The 25,070-nt window shown below is 46.0% G+C and overlaps 1 long non-coding RNA gene across 2 annotated transcripts in view; it reads right to left on the bottom strand.

Moving 5' to 3' along the window:
- The window catches only part of LOC138752681 (uncharacterized), an 86,559-nt gene extending 85,317 nt beyond the window's left edge, over positions 1–1,242 (bottom strand). For both annotated transcript variants that reach the window (XR_011350831.1, XR_011350832.1), the window contains exon 1: positions 1,157–1,242. This is a non-coding gene — a long non-coding RNA (uncharacterized lncRNA). The remainder of the gene's footprint in view (positions 1–1,156) is intronic.
- Between the last annotated feature and the right edge of the window lie 23,828 nt (positions 1,243–25,070).

Consider the following 25,070-nt stretch of genomic DNA (forward strand, 5'->3'; position numbering starts at 1 on the left):
CATAAATTCAAATTTAGTTAACTTAGAAATATTCATTTCTCTTCCAAAATTATCTTTCACTAATGCCCTAATTTGATAATAAACAGACAGAGAATTCTCTAAAAATCCCAAATTTCTCTTTAAGATGATTAAATGATAAATATTTTCCTTCTTCAAAACAATCCTGCAATCTTTTTATTCCTTTAATCCACCAATCTTCTAAAACTCTATTATTCAATGAAAAAGGAATCAATTTATTTTGATATATTGGGGTTTGAGCTGATAAACTACCCTTTGATCCTATAAATAAATTCCTTTTAGTCCAAATTTCTAATAAATATTTCAAAATTGGTACATTATATTTCTGTAGTAAGACAGTATTCCATTTAAATACAAAATGATGGTGACAAGGTTCCAATATCGCAGCCAATTCCACCCTAGCCCAACAAGGAGAGTTTGAAATATCTAACATATGATTAATAAATCTTAATTGAGCAGCTTCATAATAATTTTAAAAATTAGGTAATTGCAAACCTCCCAAAGCATACTGTACGACTATCTTCTTGATGTTGCTGACATTGAGGGAGAGGTTGTTGTCCTAAAACAAAGCCACAGGTCCCTCTATCTCTCTCCTGTACTCTGGCTTGTAATTGTTACAGATCCTGCCCATGACAGTGGTATCATCTGTGAACTTAAGATGGAGTTAGAGCTGTGTTTGGGCATGTAGTAGGTGTACAGGGTGAGTAGTAGGGGACTGAGTACACAATCTGTGGGACAAAGTGCTGAGGATGATGGCAGAGGATATACTATCACCAATCTTCACTGATTGCGGCCTGTGGAGTGGAGTGTAGGGCAGAGGAGATGATGCCTGCTGTGAACCTGTTTGGCAACACAATCTGAAGAAAAAATACTTATAAACTATTTTTTGGACAGCTCAGGCTTGTGTTCTGGAAGGGCCTGTTTCCTTGCTGTGTTCCTAAATTAAAATTATTTAAGGACATGTGGAAAGGATTACTGCAAGGCCTTGTAAACAGCGCTTCACATCATCAGGCCATTACAAAAAGCTTTTCTGGTTTTTTGTAAAAACTTCTGATAGCCACAGCTTCAAAGTTTCTTACCAGCCTTGCATCAGCAATTTTAAGGTTTTGTATCTTCATAAAAAAGAATTCTCACCCACCCACTATTGATCCAAGGAAGACTGTTGACCTGTGGTAAATCACTGTATACACATTTGATGTGCTAGGACATGCCCCTTGCTGACTGTGCCTGAGGCTCCTCCATTGACCCTTGAATAAAGGCGATTGTGCCACAGCGCCCTCCTCAGTCCAGGATAGCCGACCGGCATGGACAGAGATCCATTTGGTTGTGAATAAAACCCTATCAGTTCCTCTACAACTTCTAGTCTTTGAAGTTATTGATGCTGCATCATGACCAACAATATTTCCTTGTCTGCCATTGAAAATAATCTGTTAATCATTCTGCCAAACTATCAGAAGAATTCTGTGACAAGGCTGGGAATGAGGAAATCAGAGTCCCATTCTATACTCTCCCCACAGTCCCATCACCTCCCTCCCTGGACTCTGTCCCTCATCCAACACTGGGCCAATTAATCCACCAACCTGCACATCCATGGTCGTAAACCGCAGCATCAAGGGACCCCCCCCCCCCCCACCCCCACCCCCACCACCACCTCGGTTATGAGAGAATCCAAACAGAGAGCGCCAGGAATCAGGATTGAAACTGAGTATCTGGGGCTTGGAGGCAGAAACACTATCTGCAGGGCCATTGTGCTTCCCACATCCCCCCACCCCCGCCACCCCACCAATTCCCTTCAAAAGTTCTTTTATTTCAACAAATTTAACAAATAAAATAATCTTCCTGAATAATTTGGGGGAGTGTGCAACGTGGGAATGTTCAGGTGATCAGATTGCATCTTTTCCACTCTCATGAGTTATCAGGCAGAGACTGGACCTGTTGTTGGATAGGCTGGAGTACAAAACATATCCAGTGTAATAGCCAGCGGACATGTACAGAAAGGGAGTCACACTGAATAGCCCCAGGTACTGACTTTGATGACTGAATGTTAATAACTCAAAGTTAGTTGACAACACAAAAGGAGGTGGGATGATGAGCAGTGAGAATGTGAAACGTAGCTTCAAGATAATTCAAACAAGTTGAGTGATTGGATAAATGGAGTGGCATTGTCCACTTTTGTAAGAATAATAAATTCAGAGACACAGCAACGGAGCAGGCTCTTCCACTCTATGACCTTTTGCTACCCAAATACACTCATGTGACCATTTAAGCTACAAACCCCATACATCTGTGGAATGTGGGAGGCAACCGGAACATCCAGAAGAAACCTCCACAGTCATGGTGAGAACATACAAGCTCCTTACAGATAGTGGTGGATTCGAACCCGGGTCACTGGTGCTGTCATAGCATTGTGGTAATGGTGCAGCCCTTAAAATGGCAGAATATCAACTGAATGGTGTTAAGATGCTGGGGTCTGGTGCAGTACACACACACACACACATGATGGAGAAAGTCAGCAGGACACAAGCATCCATAGGAAATAAAAGTCAGACAATATTCAGGGTCTGAGCCCTTCCTCAGGAGTGCTGAACAGCTATCTGCCTGGTCTTTGACACTCCTGAGGAAGGGCTCAGGCCTGAAACATTGACTGCCTTTTACTTTCTATGCTGTGTGACCTGCTAACTTAGATTGGAAATTGTTGACATGCAAGCATACCTGTGTGTTCTTGAGCACCAGATACTGAAAGCAAACCTACAGGCTACCTCCAGGATTCCTTGCCTCCAGTTCTCCACCCCTTTCCTTTCATTCTCCTATCAGAGAGTAACCCATGGCTCTCTGCCCTCTCCCCTTATCACTTCTCAACTTCTTTCTCTTCTACCCACTTGTATCCACCTATGACTTTTTATCTGTTATCCTGTGCACCTCCCCTTGCCCCCCTCTCCTCACCTCCTCCCCTTCCTTTTTATGCAGGTGTCTGCTTATTTCTGCCTATAACTTGATGAAGGGCCCAGGCCAGAAACGTTGGTTACCCTTTACTTCCTATGGATGATGCATGATCTGCTGAGTTTCTACAGCACTTTTGTGTCTTGCACTCAATCTCAGCACCAGCAGACTTTCTATAGGCTCAGTGAGCAGTTTGGAAGGTGAAAGTAAGATGCAAGGGGTGTTGAGTACTGGAGCAAGGATATCTTACATCAACGATGCAGGGCTATGGTGGGCCCATATATGAAGTAGCAAGTGCATCTTTGGTTGTACAACTTAAGAGGGAATGCTCTTGCAATGGAGCTGCAATGATGGTTCACTATTCTAGCACTTGATGAGGCAGGAATGTCACATGATGAGAGGTTGACTCTGCCTGCCTTCACTCAAGTTTGGAAAAATTAGATCTCATTGAAATTCTGATTGAAGGGAAGATGTTGCCTTTGACTGTATTAATTTAGTACCAGGGATCTCAGAATATGAGGTAAAGCAGGTAAGTCTGTGGTGAGAGAGGTTTCCTTCCTCAGGGAGGTGAATTTGTGGAATTCTCCTCCACAGAAGATCTGTAGAGGCCAAGCTGCTGACTATCCATAGGGAGAAGATGGATTTCTAAGCATAACAAGTGCTTAGTACCACAGAGATATGGTACTGGGATGGAGGTTCAATGATGACCACATGGAATGGTTGGGGGATGCTCAAAGGCCAAGGGTTCCCTTCTGTTCCCATTTATCACATTGCTGGGCAGCACCAGTTTCCAGGTCTCAGGGTGAGGTCTTCCTACGTGTGAGGAGAGCAGCACAGCCCGGGCACACATGTGAGATCCTGATGGCTGTCGTTGGAGAGCATTGATTTACACATGATGCCACATGGAAACTGATTAATAATGCATGTTCAGTGCAGCAGAAGGATCCATCCAGCAGGAGGGATCACCCAGCATATCAGGTCCTGTGACTGCAAGTGCTGCTGAGTGCTGATTATACTGGGGCTCTTGTAATATCAGTGCAGCTTTACACAAGGTTGGATTTTGGGCTCTATAGTATGCATACAGGATAAAAATAAATAGGATGATGGTTTTGATTATTAACTATGAACTTTTGCTACTGATTTTATCTCACAGTCTGCAATCTCAGCAGATAAATTTCAACTTATGAGGTATGTTTAACATGCTATGAGGATTTACCATTCACGGATGGGAGATCATTCACCCAAACATCTGATGAACAGAGAATTAGGGTTGGGTTTTTTCCAGATCTCAGGGTTAGGTCTTCCTGTGAATGAGGAGCAACCTAGCTCCTGATTCCAATGAGTTTTTTCTTCTTTATTTGGACTGAATAGCAACGATGACTTTTTTTCACCTTTGGACAAATAACTGTCTGTAGCTTTGGGGAATAACAAGGTACTAACCTTGTAGCTCACACTCTTTCATGCACCTTTGAAATTTTTGACCACTTACCTACTGCAAGGGGTAGTTCGTGACCAGAACTTGATCAAAGAGAAGAGATCACAGGCTTGTCAAAAGAGTTTGAACATGGAGCATGGAACAGCCAAAAGTATGATTGGGGAATAATCAAGGGGCAAGAAAGGGGGGCAACTATCTAGAGGACATTACAGACTCGGGGAGGGTGGAGGCATTTAAAATGTTCAAAATCATTGTGGCTCTTAACTGGGAGATTGTGCAGTGAACAAAGAGCAGCATAATAGATTGCCAGTGTTTGGGACAAGAGCAAGTTTTGGATACTGGGAGTGCACAGAGAGCAGAACAAAGAAGGTCCTTCAGCGGTGGACACATCTGGGAGTCTGATGGGACAGAAGGGGAGTTCAGGAACAGATGACGAGGCAGAGACAAAGTGACTAATTAATGACATTAGTATGGGATACAATAGCTTTAATGGCTGCCGAGGGGGTTCATTGAATAAATTAAATAAAGCAGCTGAACTATGAGAAAGAAGATGACCTGATGTTTAATTCTATGAGGAATGGAGAAGTTCTTCAGATGAAACATTGTCTGGGTTATTATTTTCAGTATTTCATCCTCAAGAATTCCCAACAGCTAAACCAATGATAAGACTTCAAATGAACAAAATAATGATTTTAGATTTAATCGGATGCTCTATTTTCATTTGACATTGGTGTCACTTTTTGCCATATTTCAGCCAGATGCAGACTCTCTGCAGGGCAAGCATTGAGCTGTGAAATAGTTTTTTTAATTAAAAAAATAATTGGAGATACAGTACGGTAACAGGCCCTTCTGGCTCATGAACCCATGAGCTGTCCAATTCCACCCATGTGATCAGTTAACCTGCTAACTCTGTACCTCTTTAGAATAGCAACTCTAAATGTGCAGTTTCTACCTTGTGGAGTCCTCAACCCAAAACATCTGCTGACCATTCCTGCCACCCCCTACCCCCAATGACGCTGCCTGATACACTGGGATTCTCCAGTTATTTGTCTTTTTTGCAACATTAACCATCAGTGCCTCTCTACTCCAGTCTCTATCTCTGTCTGTTGCTCTTTATGATAAGCTCATCCCTCACCTCTCAGCTCTTTAATGCCATGTTAATGCAAAGCTAACATTATTCTGTTCACCACAACCACTAGACTGAACAAGAATGCACATTTATTTTTTGAAAAAGGGTTATTTTTGAAATGAAAAAGAACATGATAACATAAAGGTTAATGCAACAAATTGCTGTCCAGCGTCCTAACCCACTTAACCAGGGACACGTGTTCTGATCCCACAGTGGAGTTTAAGGAAGTGAAATATATTTAGCCCCAGGAAAGAATGGATGAAAATTCTGGATATTTTTTGTTAAAAACTCATCTGGATTTCCAATGATGGTCAGGGTATAGATACTGTGAGGTGAAAGTTCTGCTTGAAGCTGTTGTGAATCTGTTCCTTTTCACTTGTTGCATTTGGCTCAAAGGTTGGAAATATTGTGGATAATGCAAACAGGTGTCATAAGTTACAGTGGGATCTAGACAGGATGCAGAGTTGAGTGGAGTAGTGGCGGATGGTGTTCCGTCAGATAAGTGTGGTGATGTACTACAGAAGGTCAAACTCGACATTGAAGTAGGTGGTTAATGGTTTAACAGTGTGGAGGTACAGAGAGATCTTGGGGTCCAGGTCCATAGATCCATCAAGGTTGCCGCACAAGTTGATAAGATGGTTAAGAAGGCATGTGGTGTGCTGGCCTTCAATAGTCAGGAGAGTGAGTTCAAGACCTGAGATGTAATGTTGCAGCTCTATGAAAAATGTGATTACACCACACTTATGTTCAGTTCTGGTCAGCTCATCATAGGAATGATGTAGAAGCGTTATAGAAGGGTGCAGAGGCTATTTACCAGGATACTTCTTGGATAAGAGAAAATCTCATGAAGAGAGATGAGTGAGTTGGGGCTTTTCTCTTTGGTGACAGAGAATGAGATGTGACCCAATAGAGGTGCATACGATTATAAGAGCCTGAGATAGGATGGACAGCCAGCATCTTTTCCCCAGGGTATTAATGGCCAATACCAGCGGATATCTCTTTAGGTGAGTGGGCAAGAGATGTCAGAGGTATCTTTTTTAAACAGAGTACTAGTTCCCTGAAATTCATTGCTAGGGGGTGGTGATGGAGGGTGGTAAAATAGGTATATTCAAAAGATTCTTATCTAGGCATGAGGATTAATGAAAAATAGAGGGTTATGGTTATGAGGAAGGGAAAGGTTAGATTGATGTGGAATAGGTTTACATAGACCAGCATAACATTGTGGATTGAAGGGTTTGTACTGTGTTGTAATGTTCTATGTTCTAGAACACGCATCCTAGTTACACTCATCTCCTCTTATCTCACTGCTGTCAAATCAATTCCAACCTCTCACATAGAGAGAAACAGCATGGAAGCAGGCCCTTCAACCCATCAAGTCTATGCTGATCACCCAGCACCCAGTTACACTAGTCCTGCATTTAGATGTAAAAAAAAAATTCTCTCACATTACATCCACACTCCCACCCCCACTGCCCCCCCACCCCCCCTCCTGGATTCCATCACTTGCCAGCACACACTTCACTATTAGAGGGCCAGCAACTTGGGTTCGAACCCACCGCACACTGTAAGGAGTTTGTACATTCTACCTGTGTATGCTTGGGTTTCTTTCAGGTGCTTTGGTTTATTCCTATGTTCCAAAGACGTACAGGTTTAGTGGGTTAATTGGTCACGTGGGTGTAATTGGGCTGTGTGGACTCGTGGGCTAGAAGGGCCTGTTACCATGCTAAAAACTAAAAAGAAAACTAAAACTCGAGGCATTAGTGTGGCTCATTTAACCAGGTAACTTAGAAGTCTGTGATATGGGAAGAAGCAGGAGCACCCGGGGAGAAACCTATGGGCCTCACAGACAGAGCAGGCACGCCCTACACAGACAGTGCTGGTGATCGGGAGTGAATGTGAAGCTTGGAACTGTGCGTCCACAGTCTACCAGCTGCATCATTGCTCTGCCTCTGAGATGAATTACTAACTAACCACCAGCTCTCATCTCAGCCTTCTATCCTGGAGGATGGGAGGCTGAGGAGTGACCTACTATAAAATCAAGAGGGGCATGGGTAAGGTAAATAGCATGCTTCTCAGGGTAGAGCCATCTGAAACTAGAGGCCAGAGGTTTCAAGTGAGGAGGAAAATTTACAGGGGTATTGAAGGATAGCTGTTCCACATAGAGGGTGGTTGGAGTGTGGGACAAGGAAGTGGTAGAGCTGGGGACAGTTACAATGATTAAGTACAGGCGCTCCTCAACTTACTGTAGGATTTCATTCCGTTAACTTCATCATAAGTCAATAAAGAACACCGCACCTACCATTTTTTTATAACTGAATTTTGAATACCTTTATTCCACACTGAAAAAGCCATTAACATACACAACTGAAAGCGAGGTTCAGACAGCATCACGAGGGAGTATGCTGTACGATATTGTCGAGCAATGCTGCCATTGGTCAGCCTTGTGAGAGAGTAGCATGTGGTAAACACTGTAAGTATATTTATCTGTCTGAGCACACCCATTGGCGACTGTACCTGTGGCTCCTCCCACATTTCCCTAAATAAAGGTGACTGTTCCTCAGCCCCCTCTTTAGTTCAGGACAGTCAACCAGCAGGGATGTGCCTTCATTCTACTGCGAATAAAAGCCCATCTATTTTCCTCAATGTCAGTCTTTTAGAGTCATCGATGGTGCATCAATTTTATTTGCAATAGTCTTGTCAATGGAGCAGATCCTGAAGCCAGAGAAAATGGATTTGACTCTCAATCGCCCGAGGCATCTACCGACTTTGAACACTGGGTGCGCTGCTTCGAGGCATTCCTGCAGGCATCATCAACCATCGATCGATCAGAGAACGACAAACTATAGGTACTGCATGTCCCAGTGTACTCGATGATCAGGGACCAATGGACATATTGAAAGGTCAGTAGCTGAGCCAGATCAATGAGGTCTATGCCAGAGTGACCCAAAAGCAGCAACTGGGGGTGTCAAACGCGAAGTACCTGCAGGCCCTATGAACTCTCAGATGGGCCTGCGAATGCAAGGCCGGGACGGCTGCAGAGCACACGGAAGACCTGATTAGAGATGCCTATGTCGTAGGCATTAGGTCCAACTACCTCTGCCAGAGACTATTAGAGGAAGGTGAGCTCAGTCTGCGGAGGGCGGTTGAACTGCCAGGCCCACTGGAGATAGTCCATTTGAATATGGAGACCTACACAAATGACAGCGTGGCAGCATCGTGATTGTCCCAGGCGGCACTAACTTCAGACGCGCTGCCACCATCATATTCCACCAGCGACCCAACTATGGCCACTATATATACTCCATAAGGACCCAAAGTGCTATTTCTGCAGCCTGGGCAAGCACCCGAGGAAACGCCACCCAGCAAAAGATGTGGTTTGCTCCAGCTGTGGGAAGAAAGGGCACTATGCTAAGATGTGTAGATCAAAACCACCCGTCCCTAACAGAGTCGCGTGTTGGCCATAGGGGGCCACGGCCTTAGACACCACCATCCCCAGGAACTAGCAGCACCATGTGCAAGTTGTGGGGCCACCATCTTGGATGCCACCATCTCCCGACTCAACACTCAAACTCTCAGATGCGGCCACAAGCTCCTATCTCACTCGACCAGAGCAGTCTCCATCAACTCGCGAGATCAATGATGGGGATTCAGGTAAATGGTAAATGTCCACGTGATGAGTTTCCTGTTCGATAGTGGGAGCATGGAGGGCTTCATTCACCCTGACACGAAGCAGCGCTACTCCCTCGAGGTAATGCCAGTTAGCCAAAATGTTTCCTCAAGGACACATTTGGTGGATGTCCACAACTACTGGGCAGTGAATCTGACTGTGCAGGACGAGGAATACAAAAACTTTAAACTCCTGGTAATGGCATCACTCTGCACTGCTGTGCTACTGGGACTTGACTTCCAATGTCACCTTAAAAGTGTGATGATGGAGTACAATGGTCCCATCCACCCATCACTGTCTGTAAATACCAGTTTTTAAATCGCCCACTGTGCTCCACCCATCCTCCATCCTCCTCCCCCACCGCACAGAGCCGACAACCTGATGGTCCATTATGCACGACCTGCGGATTTTCCACCCTCAAAGACACCCCTCCATCACTGTTTGCCAACCTCACCCCCAACTGTAAAACCGTTGTCACCAAAAGGAGGTGATACAGTGCTGGAGGCATAGCCTTTATTAGGGCGGAAGTGAAGTGACTACTCAACAAGGGGATAATTGACTCACTCTAACCCCACACTCTACACTCTCTGACTCACTGTAACCCCACACCCCGCACTCTCTGCCACACTGAAACCCCGTACCCCGCACTTTCTGACTCCCTGTAACACTACATCCCGCACTGTTTAAATAACTGTACACCCCACATTCTCTGGCAATGTAACACTATACCATGCACTTTTGTATTGTATGACCATTTGTTTTTAAAAATGGGTTGACTTGCATGGATAGTACATGAAACAAAATGGTTTACTATATCTTGACACGCATGACAATAAACAATTCAATTCAGAGGAGTAAGAGAATTTTCGACCTTATGGATTGAAGCCAGATCATTCTTTTTTCCCTCTAATGTTACTCGAGCCATTGAGTTTATGCAGCAGGTTGATTTTTGTTTCAGTTGCCATCATCTGCAATGTCCTGTATGACTCCAAGACCCCTGCTGCCTCAAGGAAGATCGGAGAGGTCCCTCCTCATGGCTGTCTCTAGTTGGTGCGATTCCCCTGTGTGGGTGTGGAGTACAAAAAATTCGGCCAGGCACAGGACGAAACGAAACGGACTGCAGACACTGTGAGAGCCGGAGTCAAATCTCGTCGTCATGGCCTTGGAAGTGGATTGCTATCTTCCCCACATTGGGAATAGGAAGGAACGAGACTGGAGACCGGGCAGAGGCTGTTTACTATGTATATCTGGAATGTGAGAGTTTGTAGCCTCCATTTGAATATCTGAAAGGGGTGGTGGATGGGGAGTGGTAGATCACTTGGAGGATCTCCTAGTTCAATTTGCTCCTGTGCTTGGCCATTCAGGGGTCTGTTCACTGGAGAAGGGGCACATGGGAGTCTATGGGTACAATGAGAGATTTCCAGGACCAGTGCTCAAATGGGTTCTGGATAGTGATGATTGTGTTATAATTTGAATTTGTAAATAGCTTTGAATTGAAATGCATTAATATTGTCTTAATGTGATTTCTTGTAATCACTAATAAACCAGCTTTGTTGAAAGAAAAAGAGATGATAGTGGAAACAGGTCAGGAGAAATGAACTGAATCACAGTGTGGAGCAACATGCTGATGATAGGTCAGAAAATCTTCAATGAATTTGGGGTTTTCATCTTAAGAGTGCACTGGAAAATTATATGATTGGTTGTGGTGGTACACCACCGGCCTACTGCAGGGGGCTAACCTCTGTACCTGCAGGAGTGAACCACCGGCCTACTGCAGGGGGCAACCTCTGTACCTGCAGGAGTGTACCACCGGCCTACTGCAGGGGGCAACCTCTGTACCTGCAGGAGTGTAAGGGGACAGGACAACACCTGGCTGACTGCTGACTGCCAATCAGTCGGCCTGAATGGATCAAGCCCCACCCGGTTGGGAGTCAATCACCCTCCGGGATATAAGCCTGCGCCGGCCTCCCAAGGTCTCACTCAGACTTGCTGAAGCCACACCCAACCTGGCTCTGTGGAGGTCTTTGTGGATTAAAACCTGTTGTTCAGTCTTTACCTTGTGTGTGTCTGATTCTGTCTAACCACAATTTAATCCACAAAATTTTCCCACAACTGCCATGGAAAAAATCCTGAGTGCAGGGAGCCTCGAGGTTGACCCATGCCACCTGGAAGCCCAGACACGCTACGAGATCTGGCAGCATGCGGTCAAGGCAATCATCGAGACACATGAGGGCGACATCCTGGACTCTGATCGGAAAATGTTGATCCTACTCCCGTCAAAGCTGGTTCCCCACGCCTTCCAGGTAACCAAAGGCTGCTCCACGTACAAGAGCGCAATGGACACTCTCGAGAACTTGGTTAAGCTCCCCATGAATGTGGTCTGTGCAAGGTACCTCCTCAACATTCGAGCCCAGAAACTCGGGGAGAAGACTGAGTCTTACCTGGGACACTTGCGAGAGTTGGCCCAACCGTGTCCGGCTGAACCCGGGGTAGGTGTAGAGGAGGTCGAGCGGCTGATCCGGGACGCCTTCGTCTGAGGGCTACACTTGAGAGCCATCCGGCAGAAGCTGCTGGAAGACAACATCTATGCCCCGAGCATCTGCACTAGCCCTTGCCCTCGCCAAGAACTACAGCGACGTCACTTCCGGCTCACGGCATGACGTCACTTCCAGCTGACTTAATGACGTCACTGCCGCCAGCTGTGATGACATCACTTCCCCCCGCACAGTGGACATGGCTGGGGAAGGAGGCCAGCCACATAGCAGATCCCCACATGCCGCCGCCATCTTGGACCAGGCAGCCCCCGACTCGGAGGGCTCCTGACGACATTGAAAACAGCGTGGTCAACACGGGCGATGACCAGGCCACCCTACTGATGCTCCTCACACTTCTGGGTGCCATCAGCTGCCGCACGCCGCACCCAGCGACCGTCGGCAACGTGGTCAACACAGGCGATGACCAGTCCGCCATATTGATGCTACCCATCCCTCCGGATAGCGACGACTCCGACTCCGAGATGGTCCTGGTTGCCACCACGCTGACCAGGGACATTCCCCACGATCTCAGGCACTCGATGATGGACGTGCGAGTCAATGGGCTGGTAACAAAGTGCCTGTTGAACAGTGGCAACACCGAGAGCTTCATTCACCCGACTATGGCCCACTCCCTAAAGTTAAAGGTCCACCCCACCACTTGCTCGATCACCCTAGCCACCAAGAATAAAACTGTTGATACCCTCGGGCACTGCTCAGTTGATATAATGGTGGGAAGGGAGACTTACACAGAATTCAGGTTCCTGGGCCTGGATTTCCAGTGCCACCTGCAGAGTGTTACCCTTGCCTTCAGGGGGCCCCAACCTCCACTCACATTGCACTGCACGCCAACATACCAGCCCCGGCCAACCTGCAGCCTCTCCACACTGCATCACCCCACCGGCGCTCTTTCCACATCTTGCACTAGGCTGCAAACCGATCGCCACCAGAAGTAGACGCTATTGCACTGCAGACAGGGACTTCATCAAGGCGGAGGTTGTGCAACTCCTGGAGTAAGGCATTATAGAGCCCAGTTACAGCCCTTGGAGAGCTCAAGTCCTGATGGTCAAAGGGAGAAGTAAGCCGAGGATGGTCGTGGATTATAGCCAGAGCATTAATCAGTAAACCCAGCTGGATGCCTACCCCCTGCCGAGGATTGTTGACATGGTCTATGAGATTGCCCGCTACCGGGTTTTCTCCACGATTAACCTGAAGTCAGCATATCACCAAATCCCTAGCTACCCAAAGGACAAGCTCTACAGTGCCTTTAAGGCAGACGGGCATCTGTACCAGTTCCGCCGGATTCCTTTTGGGGTCACAAACAGGGTCTCTGTGTTCCAGCGGGAGATGGATCGCGTGGTAGACCGGCACAAGCTGAAGGCGACATTCCCGTATCTGGATAACGTCACTATCTACAGCTGTGACCAGCAGGACAGCAGGACCATGATGCTAACTTGGAAAAATTCCTCCTGACGGCCACGGAGCTGAACCTCACTTACAACAAGGAGAAGTATGTGTTCAGCACGATCCGCCTCGCCATCCAGGGGTACATCGTAGCCCATGGAGTCGTCGACACAGATCCAGAAAGGATGCGCCCACCTTCACTTCTCAGACAAGGCCCAAGGCACAATTTTTCCCCTCCCTCCTGAGGCACAGGCACCCTTCACCCGCATCAGGCAAGACATCGTGGACGCCACGATGCAGGCTTTGGATGAGGACGCCCCCTTCCAGGTGGAGAGTAATGCCTCCAAGGTGGCCCTTGCTGCTACCCTCAACCAAGGCAGGGGGAGGCTGGGGGCGCCCCATCACCTTCTTCTCCAGGACTCTCCATGGCTCCGAACTAGGGCAGTCTGCATTGCAAACAAGGCCCAGACGATTGTGTAAGAGGTCCGCCAATGACGTCACTACCTGGCCGGCAGGAGATTCACGCCTCTCATGGACCAGCGGGCTGTGGCATTCATGTTTAACACTACCCACAAGAGCAAGATAAAGAACGACAAGATCCTGCGCTGGAGAGTCGAGCTGGCAACCTACAGCTACGACATCCAGTACCACCCCAGAAAGTTTAACGATCTCCTGATGCTCTCTCTCACACCTGTGTGTCTATGCATGATGACAGGTTGCAGGCATTGCATGAGTCCCTCTGCCATCTTGGCGTCACCCAGTTGTACCATTTCGTTAAGTCCTGAAATCTGCCGTACACCATCAGGGACGTCAGGGACATGACTGAGGCCTGTCGGGTCTGTGCAGAGTGTAAACCCCATTTCTTCCACTCCCCCCCCCCCCCAGGCCCACATTGTAAAGGCTACTCGGCCTATCGAGCATCTCAGCGTGGACTTCAAAGGGCCCCTTCCTTCCACAAACCGAAATGTCTACTTACTCATGGAAGCAGATGAGTACTCACGCTTCCCTTTCGCCATCCCTTGTCTGGACACCTCCACGGCCACTGTCATCAGGGCTTTGGAGCAGATCTTCACCATGTTTGGCTACCCCGCCTTCATCCACACCAACCGGGGGTCTAGTTTCATGAGCGACAAGCTGCGCCAGTACCTGACGGCAAGGGGTATCGCGACCAGTCGCATGACAAGCTATAACCCAAGAGGTAACAGGCAAGTGGAACCCGAGAATGGGGTTGTCTGGAAGGCAGTCCTCCTGGCTCTCAGGTCAAAAGGGTGGGCCGTTGAATTCTGGCAGGACGCCCTGCCCAAGGTGCTCCATGCCATTCGGTCACTGCTGTGCAAGGCTTCCAACGAGATCCCTCATGAACGTCTGTTCTCATTCCCCAGGAGGTCGGCGACTGGAATGTCACTCCCAGCATGGCTCACGTCCCCGAGACCAGTGCTTCTGCGTAAGCATGTACGGACACACAAGGCTGAAGCCCTGGTGAAGCAGGTTTTCCTCCTTCATGCAAACCATAACTACACTTAAGTTAGTTTCGGCAGTGGCAGGGAGGACACCATCTCAACCAGGGACCTGGCACCAGCAGGAGCACCCACCACACCACACCACCCTCCAACCCAGGACGACGCTGACCGGGCATACATCCCCCTCCCCATGCAGCTATGGGGCACGCAACCCTCCGCGCAGCACCACACCAGCCACACACACCCCTGCCGCCAGCCCCCCCTCTTCCCCTCTGACCAGTGACCAGGAGCCAGTCCTACAACGGTCATAGAGACCCCGGCGGCCACCGAATTGTCTCAACCTCTAAATATTGAATGTCAATAGTGGGTGCGATTCCTTGTTACTTCCCCCACCCCGGGACAATTTTAAAGGGGGTAAATGTGGTGGTACACCATCTGCCTACTGCAGCAGGCAACCTCTGTACCTGCAGGAATGTAAGGGGACAGAACAACACCTGGCCGGCTGTCAATCAGTCAGCCTGAATGGATCAAGCCCCACCCAGTTGGGTGTCAATCACCCTCCATGATATAAGCCTGTGCCGGCCTCCCGAGGCCTCACACTGAGTTGCTGCAGCCACAGCCAGTCTGGCTCTGTGGAGGTCTTTGTGGATTAAAGCCTGTTGTTCAGTCTTTACCTGATTCTGTCCAACAGCGCACCAGATTGATTGATACTCTTAACCATATCTTCCAGTACTGTTCTATGAACCCACTGAAATGGACGTCATTTCAAAGGGAGTACAACTTGTCCCAAAGTGCAGGTAGGAAGCGTGGCGATCCACCAAGAGTCAAGGAGTGAGTCAGTGAGTTTGCATATGATACCAAGGAATGAGGATTTGTAGAAAGTATAGAATGTTGTCATAGTGACAAGATGTAGGATGCAGGGTTGGGCACAGAAGTGGCAGATAGAGTTCAATCAGAAAAGTATGATGTGTGCACTTTGGAAGGTCAAACTTGCAGGAGGAGTATGTGGTTAATGGCAGGATCTTTAACAGTATGGAGAAACCGAGGGATCTTTGGGTCCAACCCCAAAGATCCCTCAAGGTTGCCACACATTTGGATGGGGTGGTTAAGAAAATGCATGGTGTGCTGGGCTTCATTAATCAGGGGATTAAGTTCAAGAGTCATAAATGTAATTTCGCAGCTCTATAAAATTCTAGTCAGGCCACACTTATTGAGTTCTGATCCCTTCATCATAGAAAAAGTGTAGATGCTTTGGAGAAGGTGCACACGATATCTACCAGGATGTTGCATTGTTTAGAGAACATATCATGTAGAGTAAGGTTAATAGAGCTAGGGTTTTTCTCTTTGAAGGTGACTTAATAGAGGTGTAATAAGATTATGAGAGGCATAGATAGGATGGGCAAACAGTATATTTTTCCTGCAGCAAAAGGACATATGTTTAAGGTGAGTGGAGGAAAGTTGAGGTAAGACATCAGAGGTAAGGTATTTACACAGAGAGTGGTGAGTGCTTGCTGGGGTGATGGTGGAGGCTGGTACAATTCAGACATTCGTAAGATTCTAAGGTAGGCGCATAGATATAAGAAAATTGAGATCTATCGTGTGAGCGAGAAAAGGGTTAGGTTGTTGAGGAGTAGGTTTACATCAGTTGGCAGAACATCATGGGCTGAAGGGCCTGTACGGTAATATTCTATGCTCCATGTTCCATGTTTAATTCATAAAATTTTGTTTGCATTTCCCTTTTTACAAACGAGTATAAATTTTAGATGTGATAGATATGAATCTGTTGCATGGAGTTATAATATAGAAATCCATATTTAATCAAGCTTTAAATTTGTGGCTTTGGCCCTGTTGGCAAAACAGATGTTGAAAGGTCGGACATGCATTTTGTTGGTTGGTTGCTCAGGCTCCTCCTTTAGCTGAGATTCTACCCTTCAGGTAAAAGAGTTTCCCATGTAGATCCAGTTAACTGTTTGCAAGTCGATTTAGCTGCAGGGCCACAACATGTATTTCACAGGCGCAAGATTTTTCACCAGATGTTATGTCTGCCATTCGTTGGCACCAGCTCCTGATGTCTCCAGTGGGATTTTCCACTTGAATCTGATCATGTGTACAATACTGTAGCACCACATTGTCCACCAAAGAAGCAGCTTAAAGGGGGAAGGTCAAAGCCATGGGCACCATACCTCTCTCTTTCCCTATCCCTCTGTCTCCTTTCCTCCAGCTCCCCACCCTCTGGAGGATTCAGGCCAAGAGACACAGGGGAGGGGGGGTTAACGGAAATTGGAGAAATCAATGTTAATGTCATTTGGTTAAATTTTAAATCTACACATACAGCTCGATAACAAGTCACTTTGGAACACAAACTCGTGCCGCCCAATTGCACCCAATTAACCTACAACCTTCGGTACATTTCGAACAGTGGAAGGAAACTAGAGCCCCCAGACAAAAGACATGCAGACAAGGGGAGAATGTAGGATTCAACCCCAGTCCCGAACACTGGCAATGTAACAGCATTGTGCTAACTGCTACGCTAATTGGTTGTAGAGTGCCCAAATAGAATACATGTTGTTCATCCAATTTCCAGCAGCTTAGGTTTTCCAGTGCATTAGGCCATGGTCAGACATGGCAGCGTGGGAATGGCATGTGGAATTGAAATGGTTGGCCACTGGGAGGTGCTTGATGTTACAGTGGATAGAGTGAAGGTGCTCAATGAAAGGATCTCCCAGCATGCATTCATCCAGTCTCGTTGTAGAGAAAGCCCCATCAGGAGCACCGGATGCAGGAGATGATCCTTCTTTGTTCCGGAGGGAATGGATGTAAGATTTTGGACATGGGATATGCTGACAGTTACTGGAATTGTTCAAGTTCATTTATCATCTGATTGTAACAATACACCCCGACGAAACAGTGTTGCCTGTTCCATAGTGCAAAAACTGTCCAAACACACCAAGACATAAAAACACATGCAGATGAATGATACATATACACATAACCTATGTAAATGCCATATATATCTGTAAATAAATTATTATTAACAAATAGTAGAGTCGCGGGGAGTTGTTTTAGCAGCTTAGCAGTCATTCAGCAATCTCACTGCCTCATGGATCCAGCTCTAATATTTCTGTATCTCTTTCCCGACTGGAAAAGTTTTTTAAAAAGTTAAAAATGCTAAAAAATAAGTGGGAGTAGCTGCAAGATGCTGTGTGTGGGATTGGTGTGATGGTGTCACAAGTAATCCATCCCTACTCATTCCCCTTAGCTTGTCTGTAGCCTTTGACACAGTTCACAGCATCAAACTCACGCATGACCTCTCCACCATGCCCTGTGGGTTGTGTACTCAATGAGCTCAACTCTTATTCATCCAAAGGTCATAAATGTTCCGGTGCAAAGGGAAAACTGTATGAAGGATGTGAACTATGAAACATATTTGGCCTCCAAGAAACTGCTTTGACTGAAACAATTCACAATTTCCCACACCTCCGTTTAGTCTGCCTTAAAAATAAAATAAGTTTTATCTCTTGCGAAGGAGTGACCTCACTGATCCAGCTCTTTCCAAATAGTACAGAGCAGAGTCAGGAGAGTGGACCAAGGACTAGGCATCTTAACAGAGACTGGGGAACGAGGCAATGTCTGGGAATGGGACAGGATCGAGGGGATAGTCAGGGTCTGGGGAATGGAACAGAATCTGGGAGAGGATCTGTGGAACAGGATAGAATATGAAGGTGAATCTGGAAAACAGAACGATGTCTGGGAAATGGGATTGAATCTGGGGGATGATCGAGGGGTTGGGTTAGCATCTGGGGAGGATCGAGGGGTCAGGTCAGAGTCTGGGGGAGGATCTATCAAACGAACAGACTCCATTTGGAGTATTGTGTTCAGTTTTGGTTATCAAGCTGCAAGAAAGATGCTGTAAACCTGGAGAGGGTGCTCAGAGCCCTGGGCTACAGGGAGATGTTGAGCAGGGTAAGGTTCTGTTCCTTGGAGTATAGGAGGATGAGGGGTGATTTCATAGCATCGTATGAGGAGTGATCAGAGTCTTTTTGCCCAGAGTAGGGAAATTGGTTACCAGGGGTTTAAGGTGAGGGAGGCAGAGCCAAAGAGAGAATATGGTGATATCATCAGATTGGTGTAAACAGTCCCTTAACAGAGAAACTGTCTGCACAGCCAGTTAATACAAGTCCCCAGTTCTCAGTTCCTCCCTCCATTTACTTTTGATACACCCTCTCCCTCTCCCCTTCCAAGCCCTTCACCATGTGAGTGGGGATTCTGCATCAATGGTATAACATTGAGCAACAAATCTCAAAACAACATCCATAAAACTAGCTCCCACATTTTTTTTCAGCTACATCCCAAAACCAATGAGCAAAAGCAAGAAAATGTTATCATTTTGGATTCATTCAGGAGTCTGATAGCAGCAGGAAAGAAACTGACCTTGAATCGGGTGCTCCATGATCTGACGCCCGTGAAATTTCCTCCTGACGGGAGGGGGATGAAGAGAATGTTGCTGAGATGGGGTGACTTTTAACGTGGTGGCTGCTTTTCCATGGCAGCGGGAGTTATAGATAGAGACGATGGAGGGGAGGGGCTTATGTGTGTGATGGCCTGAGCCACATTCATAACCCTTTGCAGTTTCTTGCAGTTTGAGCGGTGGGTGCAGTTCCCATCCCACAGCGTGATGCTCCCTGAGAGGATGCTTTCAATGGGGCATCTGTAGATGTTGTTAAGAGATGCCAGTGACATGCCAAATTTCCTCAGGCTTCTGAGAAAGTCATGGTACAGGTGCACTTCCTACAGCTTCTACCCTCCCATCTATATCCACCTATTAGCCTGTTCCCCCTTCCTCCACTCATCTTTTTATTTGAGCAACTACCAGTTTTTTTTTCAGGTACCTGATGAAGGACCCTGGCCTGAAATGTTTGTCACCTTTCACTTCCTATAGATGTCGTGTGACCTGCTGAGTTTCTCCAGTACTTTTATGTACTGCCCTAGACTCCAGCATCTACAGATTTTCTCATTAACAGGCATCTTTTAAAGTTTATTTATTAATTCAAGAAATGTAGTTCCTTGCCTATAATTAGGTTTAAAATGAATAATTATCATCAGAAAGAAAAAAATCAACCACAGTACATAATAGTATATATCAGGTAAAATGCAAAAGAAAGTAAAAATCAATTATTATAACTTTATGTCTCTTGCAAAAGAGATTTTGATAATTGATCTGTTCAGAAAGCTAGTTTTATTCTTGATCTGAACTTGATGTGCAAGCCCCCTTTTGTCCTGAATGGTATGAACAATCTTTCCCATCAACCAGGAATTTTGAGGTGCTGAATCATCCACAATGATCACAACATCCCTGGGTGTGAAATTGCATCTGATCTTAGACCATTTCTGTCACTCCTGCAACAGTGGAAGATATTCATTCACCCATATTTTCCAGAACAAATCCGATGTAAATTGCACTTGCTTCGACCTATGGCGAACATTTATGTCTTCCTTCTGGAAATGCCCCAGTGACATTGATGGCTTAGTCTTTAGAAGCAAAAGGTGGTTCGGGGTAAGTGCCTTAAGATCATTTGGATCTGTAGAAGCCTTGATGATGGACAACTGGTGAGGATAGCTTCAACTTCACATAAAACTGGGTGAAGAACCTCCTCATCGAGACTTTTTACCTTTAGGATGGAATTATGAACTTTTCATACTGATCTAATTAATATTTCCCATACTCCTCCATGGTGTGAGCCATCAGGGTGTGGAATATCCAAATGATTCCTTTCTGGAGCAGTGCATTATGGATTTCAACCTGATTCCAGCTTTCAATTGCCTCTCTCAACTCGTGCTGAGCTTCCACAAAGATAGTGCCCTTGTCAAAGTGTAGTTCCTTCACTTGACCAAGTCTGGCTATAAAATGCTGAAGGGCATTGATGAAAGAGTCTGTGTCAAGTGATGATGCCATTTCGATATGAATTGCTCTTACAGCTAAACATGTGAAAATAACACCATAGCACTTTACTCCAAAAGCTCCAAAATATTCAACTCCATTGTGAAGGTTCCATCTGGAGAGACTCTGTCCAGGGGAAAATCTGCCACCTGCTGTTGTCCAGGAGGAGTATTTACATGCCGACAACAACACATTTCAACATAATTTTCTGATTACCGAAGTGGCAGCTGGAATCCAATATTTTTGGCATAGTTTAGATTACATATGGTTGTGACCACCATGGCCCATCTCTTTGTGAATATGCCAAAAAAATCAAATCAGAGATGTAAAAATCCTTATCCAGTATGACAGGATGTTTAATCTCTTCTGCCATTGCTGCTCTGCCAAGTCACCACACACACACCCCCGCACGCTCCCCCCCAACTGAATGCGGCTTGTCCTTTCAATATTCATTCCCTTTCTCAGATTTGAAATTTTATTTGCAAATCTCTTCCACTGGCAAACGCAGATTATCTCCATTTCAGCATTAACCAGTTCTTCAAATGTGAGACCACTGTTTTCTTGAGTCTCAAAATTTTGTCTGCCTTTGTGATAGATCTCTTTGATGTGTAGTTATCCGATTGACACTGAGCAAAACATAATTTGCTGTTTTCTCTTTCTGCTACGATACAATCCTTTAAGATTGTCTATCCATGCTGTTGCCTTTTTCAAATGATTCCAGGATGAGAATTAATCGATTAAGAGGGTCACTGGATCCTCTTATTCAGACATTTTCTGAACAGCATTTTCAGTCATATTCCTGATTTCAGGGTCCTCCGGTAAGATTTCTTCTAATTTATCAGGATTTTGAGTCCTCTCTTCCTTAGGCTGTAAAAGAAACTGAGGTCTGGACATCTACGTTTCTTTCTTCAGAAAAGACTGGACTTACAAACCTCTGGAAGCCATATTGGCTGGACTGTTAACTGAGTTAACATTCATTATATTGGATGTGAGACCATCAATTTCAATGACTCTGTTAGCCACAAAAGTTTGAAACCTTGTGGTTTTATTGTTGATGTATTTGAGCACAGAGGTGCTATCAGTCCAAAATATGGAGTCCATTAGTTCCATCTGCAACTCTCTTTTCAACATTGTGTCCTTTCTCCTCGCCATGGTAGCAGCCATCAACTCCATTCAAGGGAGAGTGGCTGGTTTTAATGGAACTGCTCTGGCCTTTCCCATTGCAAATCCATTATGTACCTGACCCTGGTTACCATCCAGTAACAGGCAACTAACAGTTCCATAACCGTCTTCACATGGATCAGCAAAATGATGTAATTGAGCAAATGTCACAGTTCCAAAATTTGTGGGTTGGAAGCATCTGCCAATCTTGAGGTGAAATTTGGAATACCGTGTGCAGTTCTGTCCCCAAATTATAGGAAGGATATCAATAAGGTAGAGGAGGTGCAGAGAAGATTTACTAAAATGTTGCCTGGATTGCAGTATTTAGAATACAAAAAAAGATTGAGTAGACGGGGTCTTTATTGATTGGAGAGTAGAAGGTTGTGAGGGGATTTGATAGCGGTATTTAAAATTATGAGGGGGATAGATAGAGTAGATATGAACAGGCTCTTCTCCTTGAGGGTAGGTGAGATTTGAACAAAGGGTTATGAGTTAAGGGTTGGGGGAAAAGTTTAGAAATAGTGAGAGGGAGCTTCTTCACTCAGAAAGTGGTGGCTGAGAGAAATGACCTTCTGGAAGAGGTGGTTGCAGCAGGGACAATTTTATAATCTAAGAAAAAGTTGGATAGGTGCCTGGATGTGAAGGGATTGGAGGGTTATGGGCAGGGTGCAGGCAAGTGGGACTAGAGGAGATCCCTTAAATTGGTACAGACTAGACTGTAATTGTTAAATGTTTATATATGAAGGCACAGTGCGGCTTTCGCGCAAACAGAGGAACTACTGACATGGTCTTTGCCCTCAGACAGCTCCAAGAAAAATGCAGAGAACAAAACAAAGGACTCTACATCACCTTTGTTGACCTCACCAAAGCCTTCGACACCGTGAGCAGGAAAGGGCTTTGGCAAATACTAGAGCGCATCGGATGTCCCCCAAAGTTCCTCAACATGATTATCCAACTGCACGAAAACCAACAAGGTCGGGTCAGATACAGCAATGAGCTCTCTGAACCCTTCTCCATTAACAATGGCGTGAAGCAAGGCTGTGTTCTGGCACCAACCCTCTTTTCAATCTTCTTCAGCATGATGCTGAACCAAGCCATGAAAGACCCCAACAATGAAGACGCTGTTTACATCCGGTACCGCACGGATGGCAGTCTCTTCAATCTGAGGTGCCTGCAAGCTCACACCAAGACACAAGAGAAACTTGTCCGTGAACTACTCTTTGCAGACGATGCCGCTTTAGTTGCCCATTCAGAGCCAGCTCTTCAGCGCTTGACGTCCTGCTTTGCGGAAACTGCCAAAATGTTTGGCCTGGAAGTCAGCCTGAAGAAAACTGAGGTCCTCCATCAGCCAGCTCCCCACCATGATTACCAGCCCCCCCACATCTCCATCGGGCACACAAAACTCAAAACGGTCAACCAGTTTACCTATCTCGGCTGCACCATTTCATCAGATGCAAGGATCGACAATGAGATAGACAACAGACTCGCCAAGGCAAATAGCGCCTTTGGAAGACTACACAAAAGAGTCTGGAAAAACAACCAACTGAAAAACCTCACAAAGATAAGCGTATACAGAGCCGTTGTCATACCCACACTCCTGTTCGGCTCCGAATCATGGGTCCTCTACCGACACCACCTACGGCTCCTAGAACGCTTCCACCAGCGTTGTCTCCGCTCCATCCTCAACATCCACTGGAGCGCTTACATCCCTAACGTCGAAGTACTCGAGATGGCAGAGGTCGACAGCATCGAGTCCACGCTGCTGAAGATCCAGCTGCGCTGGATGGGTCACGTCTCCAGAATGGAGGACCATCGCCTTCCCAAGATCGTGTTATATGGCGAGCTCTCCACTGGCCACCGTGACAGAGGTGCACCAAAGAAAAGGTACAAGGACTGCCTAAAGAAATCTCTTGGTGCCTGCCACATTGACCACCGCCAGTGGGCTGATATCGCCTCAAACCGTGCATCTTGGCGCCTCACAGTTTGGCGGGCAGCAACCTCCTTTGAAGAAGACCGCAGAGCCTACCTCACTGACAAAAGGCAAAGGAGGAAAAACCCAACACCCATCCCCAACCAACCAATTTTCCCCTGCAACCGCTGCAATCGTGTCTGCCTGACCCGCATCGGACTTGTCAGCCACAAACGAGTCTGCAGCTGACGTGGACTTTTTACCCCCTCCATAAATCTTCGCCCGCGAAGCCAAGCCAAAGAAAGAAGATATATGAAGGCTAATGTGTCAAAAGTTCCCTTTACAACCCTATCTACCTGTGATATCACTGTCAAGGAATTATGTTCTGTATTTCTAGATCGCTCAATTCTTCCACTCTCCTCAGTGCACTACCATTATGGGCATTGTGCAGGGAGTTGGGACTAGAAAGGGGTGTTTGGTTCGGTGTGGACTAGAAGGGCCTAATGGCCTGTTTCCGTGCTGTAATTGTTATGTTATGTTTTTATGTTATTTACTGTGTATGCCCTATCATTGTTTATTCTTCTAAAGTGCACAACCTTGCAAAGAAAGATGTAAAGATACGGATCAAATAGCGACTTTCAGACACTAGACAGATAGACTCCAGAATTTCTAGAGCATCCAAACTTCTAAATTCTTCCAATCATGATAGCATTCTATGAATGGGCTGCACATCTTGTCAAATTGAAACTTCTTATCTTTAATATTGAATCTAATTTTCTCCAAACTTAAATAAGACATTATGTCATGTAACCACTGTGTATAGGTGGGTGAATATTCTTCTTTCCATTTCATTAAAATTGCTCATCTTGCTATCAATGTGAAAAAAAACTAAAACTTTCTCCTGAGATGCAGACATATCCAGTTTGTGTGAAAAACCAAACAAGGCAATTAAAGGGTGTGGTTCTGTTTTAATCTTAAAAATTGTTGATAAAGTTTGGAAATATCCTCCCAAAATCTTTCTAAATTTGGGCACTCCCAATACGTATGGATGAGTGAAGTTTCAAAATGTTTTACACTGTGGCGGTGCACATCTCTGTGAGTGAACCAGCCCATTTGTACCACCACACTGACGGGGCAGCCACAGAAGATTGCGCTGTCAGGGCTTATTCACTGCTTTGTGGCTTAGGCTACTGCTCACGCCCTGAGCCATGTGATAATGTCACCGCTTCACGGGCGGAACTCCTGTTGGCCTTAAAGGGGCACGCACGAAATTCATATAAACAGTTCTACTGGAAACCCCGCCGAGTCTAGTGGTGTTTTCTATAGGTAACAGCTGCTACACTGGTGACCCCGATGAGCCCAGATGATATCTGGTATCCAAACACAATCAGCGCAATCTCAGTGAAGCTCCCTCCCTTCTGGACCCACCGACCCCACACGTGATTCGGGAAGGTGAGGCACAGTTTCAACTCCAGCAG

The sequence above is a fragment of the Narcine bancroftii genome, chromosome 2 (genome assembly GCF_036971445.1).
Source record: "Narcine bancroftii isolate sNarBan1 chromosome 2, sNarBan1.hap1, whole genome shotgun sequence".
Classification (NCBI taxonomy): domain Eukaryota; kingdom Metazoa; phylum Chordata; class Chondrichthyes; order Torpediniformes; family Narcinidae; genus Narcine; species Narcine bancroftii.